This window comes from Lactuca virosa, chromosome 8, assembly GCF_052849685.1.
Source record: "Lactuca virosa cultivar CGN04683 chromosome 8, Lactuca_virosa_CGN04683_v6, whole genome shotgun sequence".
Lineage (NCBI taxonomy): Eukaryota > Viridiplantae > Streptophyta > Magnoliopsida > Asterales > Asteraceae > Lactuca > Lactuca virosa.
This window is the reverse complement of record NC_136433.1, coordinates 63569340-63574260: the sequence shown is the minus strand read 5'-3', so window position 1 is coordinate 63574260 and position 4921 is coordinate 63569340.

Here is a 4921-nt window from a genome sequence, read left to right as displayed (position 1 = left end):
CAAGGTACGTAATCTGTGTCTAAGAGTCTTCATGTAGGATTCACCCATGAGTTAACATCTTTTCCGGGAAGTCCAATGCAATTGATCTCACTATAGTTTTATGGCAAGACTTTCTGAAGTTTGCCAGAAACCGCAAGCCACATGAGATCTCAAGCCCTCGATTTTGGGCTCTTACCCTCCAAAACCTGTACAAAGAACGCAATGATCACATTCCTATCAGCACCATTCCGGAAGAGGTAATTCTTACTTTTAAAACTATCAAATCTTATCGCCTTCCGGACCAAAAGTCTTTCGGACCTACCAGGCGTTTACCGGAACACGTGCTAGCCCTAATTCCGTCCAAATCCATTTATTTGAAACAACACTTAGAGACTTCGATTGTGTATAGCCCTATACAATCTACCCATGTCTCTGTTGAGCCCATCTCAGACAAGGCCAAGGCAGTTCCATCCGGAGGCAAGAAAAAGAAGTCCGCCAAAAGGAAATCACCCCCTCCAAGCCCAAAGACAGAAAGAGAACCAAAGTCGGCTCCTCCTCTAAAAAAGAAGGAGCCAATGACATTCAGGCTTACTCTTGCCATCCTTCTACCCCACCTACCCACTATTCCAAAGTACCATTCAGAGCTTCAATATCACAGGCACACACACACGGGGAGTCTGCACATAACACACCCTCACCTTCCCAACAAGGTGATGCAAGTGTTGACGATAGTTCCTTGCCCCCACCTGTAACAAACCCACGAGTCACAATTTGATATCCCACTTTCTTCTTCACAAGCACAGTCTGAAACCCATGTTCCGGACCGCAAGCATTCCGAGGCTGGAGTTGCCCCTCCAACCATAGATGCCTCAACTGGTCTGATACCTGGTAAGAGTATAGGACGACCAGGAGTTAACGATCCTATGTGGGAAGATTTTGTTGACAGGGCTCAGACTAGACATCCGGAGCTCACCAGATCTCAGGTCGAAGCAACTCTCATCTCCATGAGGAATAGGGCCATTCAGAGCAACCTGTCCTTTGTTGTTCTCACTGAAGAAATCACCGATCTAGAGTTTGCTTCTGGAGAAAATCCAAAGACTCATCTTCATGATTCCATGCACTCAGATCCCAATGAAGAACATTCCGATGATGAAGGTGCCTCAATCGCTGCTCCCAAGCTGTTCACATCATTTCCATTTCCTTCAAAGCCTTCCTCATCAAGGCTGGATTTGGACTTCAGGCTTTCTTCTTCCTCTTCAGAATCAATTGACGAAGAAATTCATATAGAGGATCAAGTCCAAGTCAATCCTGAAGGAGAAACTGAATCCAATCCAAAAAAAGACACTGCAGCTACAACAGCCAAGCCTGGTCCTACCCCAGAATCTCCAGTGAATATAGGAGATGACAAGCATGCATCTCGGACCTCCACTTCGGACACAGGATCATCTGCAGGGAACTACATTGATCCTTTTGCCCTTCTAGAACTCCGAGACAACCTCTCCAACACCATGAAGAAAGTTGATGCCATCGAATCTTCTGTGTCCGGTTTCAACATAAAGATTGATGAAAAGGTTTCCGAACTAGATTCAAAGCTTGATGCAGTCCTTAACTCATTGTTCGAAGCTAACAATTACGGACTCACTTTTGCTGAACAAGAAGCTCAGTTTGATCAACTCATTTCTCTCCGCCTCAAGAATACTATCGAAGAAGTTGAACAAAAATATGATTCTTCTGTTGATCATTACCTTGACACAATCACCAAGATGCTGAAAGTTCATGACGATATGCTCAATGCTTCCAACGCAAACCCACATTCGTCATGAAAAACAAATTCAATGCTTAGAGAAGGAGATCTGGAAGAAGGATGAGATGAATCTCGTCATGCAACAGCTTCTAATCAAGCTACTCAGAGCATGTTGGAACATCATGGATGTTACAAACAATAAATTCGATGAGATGCTCTCCATTATCTCCCAACTTTTTGATCATCTCAAAGCTTCGGCTCCCATAGTTGAAGCTTATGATGACCTCACTCTCCAGCTCAACACCAGTTTTCAAAAGGTGTTTGAAAAATTTTCGGATCTGAAAGAGTCTTCTATGCCAGCATCGGTTGTCGGGCCTTCCGTTGCAAGACGGGGAGAAGGACCCAGTTCAAGATCTCAACCCTGGAAACCTATCTCGAAGTTCAGACTCCGAGATGAATCTGATGACTCTCTACAAATCCTTTCAGGTTCTCCAGGTGGTGATGACAATAATGATGATGATGATGAAAGTGATGAAGAGGATATGTATGTCAAGAACGAAGTATTGGGACTTCAAGCTTCAAGGAAATATCCTGCCAAAGTGCTAACAGAGGAAGAGCAAAGAATTTGGTCAGCAGTCTCGTGGCCATCTACTCTAGCTGATGTTCTTCATAGAAGCATAGAAGTGGCCAAGGTAAAAAGCAAGTTAAATGCTGGTGCCTTCCGAGCCACAACATCAATGTTGCCTCCGATTCCTTCTCCTAGAAATGCTCCCATTGATGAAGGATCTCCACTCCGGAAGCCAGATGACATTCCGAAAGAGCTCCTGCCTTCCTCCCCTCCAAAGTTTGTCATTGATGAAAATATGAAACACATCCCTCCACTGTCCAAAAACAAGACAAGGGAAAAAAGCCCATTTCAGACTTCTCCTACTATACTCCTCCTCCCAAAGAAAATTTTGGTTGGTACCAGGAAGATATCAATCAAGCTCTTGAAGAAAGCATCCGGATCCAATCTGACAATTGATGTGCACTTCCGATGCATTTAATCTGATGATCTGAGTATGGGAGCTTACCACGCTGCTTTAAGCTTCCTCAAAGACTACGTTGCTGAATTTTGTCGGTGTGACTTTGAGCTGGCCCATCTGTTCGGAACAGAAAAATACTTGGCCAAAATCGACTTCAAACTGCCAGAAGCTGAAATCTTGGCAGAGGGACCTATAGATGAACCAGTACTAGGTTTTGTCTATCATCAACGAAAAATAAACCAGAAGGACTTCTTCCGAGTCCTTGACACAAACCTAGTTTCCACCAAGGCCATTCAGAAGTTCATAAGTCGAGCATCAATGTCCGAAGCACCGAAGCACGTGAAGACAAAGTTCATAAGTCAGCTGTAATGGTACATCGGAGTCAGAGAATGGTTGTATCGAGCGTATGTGTTCATCAAGGAAGATTCCAACTAAGCTGACTGGATTGCTAAGTTCACTTAGGGGGAGATTGTTGGAACCTGAAAGTGAACCTCTAGCAATCTCTAACTCTTGTATGTTCCGAAGTCAGTCTTAGTTCCGAAGTGAGATATGTTCCGGAGTCAGTCTGTGGTCCGAAGTGATATTGGTGTCCGGAGTGGAAGAAATTATGTCCGAAGTGAAGAAGTTGTTCAGAGATAATCTTTCCGTCTTGCATTTGTTATTCTTGTCTTTTACTTGATGTAACAGTTCATAGGACTTAGTTTATTTTGTCATAATGGATAATCAAAAGTGTCAGAAGTAATCACTTTATCTGGTCCTATGTAAGTAACTTGGTTTATCCGATGTAACTCTTTCTTCAAATAAGGAGCATTTAATGACAAGAATAGTAGACTGATTGTTCCTCCAAGGTAGATATTTTCACATTTACTTCACTTGCACCTTTCTCTCAAATCATTCTTTCAAATATTCCTTGTGTTCATTTATTGTCTTTACCTTGATTATACTCATGGTTGTTGGATTAGGTGTCTAAGCCCATAACTATAATTGGTATGTACTTGACTTGATAGTAGCATAGTCCTTTTGGGTTGCCTTCACCAAAGCAACTTGACTGGATGAATTATGGAGAAAGAGATTAATTATGATTTATTAATATATTATGTGAATAATATATTAAAAGAGAAATCATATTATTTAATTGATATTGGTTAAGAATTAATTTTGTGGTCAAAAGAGATTAACTAAATTTAGGGGACTAATATTGTAATTATGTGATAATTGCAAAATGGGATGAGGATCCCTATGGATAGGGGTGGAAGAAATCTTATGGATAATCCATAAGGATTTCGTCCATGATAAGGATTCTGGAAGGATCTTATGGGCTACCTAGAGCCTAAGCAACAGGCTTAGGTCTTTGACTGAAACCCTAATTCTTCAACTATATAAGGAACCCCTTGGCATCATACTTTCGGCTACCAGAAACCGTAGAAGGATCTTAGAGCTGATTTTGAGCCTCCTCCCCCTCCTCCCCCTTTTCTCTCTCTCTCTCTCTCTCTCTCTCATATTCTCCAACTTTATCTTGGTGTTTGTGATCAATTAGAGGTATTACACTTGTGATACTAAAGCTCTCAAAAGTTAAAGATCAAGCTACCATTGAAAGGTAACATCCTAAGTTAGTTTTTAGTTATGATTTTTGATGTTATGTATGCTAGATTAGGGTTTGTGAGCTTTGGATGATTATTGCATGTATAATTAGAAAAACTAGATCCAAAGCTTTAGGGTTTGCATGTGCACCATAGGATTGCTTTTTTGCTCAAAACCCATCAATGGTATCAGAGCTTAGGTCGTTTTTCTATTGTATTTGATGCATTTCTTAATTGTTCTTAGCTGAATAAGTCAAAATACCGAATCTGTCTGATGGACTCGTCAAGTCCTATGATGAACTCGACGAGTTCCAAAGTGTGACTCGACGAGTCGGCTCGTCAGGTGGCAGATTTTTCGGGATTTTGACCAAAATTGAATTGGGATAATTACCAAAAATGTTTTTGACTGATAAAATTCGATTTTCATTGTATGGTAATGATTATCCTCATTCAATTGGAAGATAATTGTCAAACCATAAGATAATTATTAGTTTATATGATTAAAAATAATTATTTGTATTATTTGATGAGAATTATCTTGCCTTAAATTGAATTAGGTCAAATCTAGATAATGACAAATTATTTTAATTTAA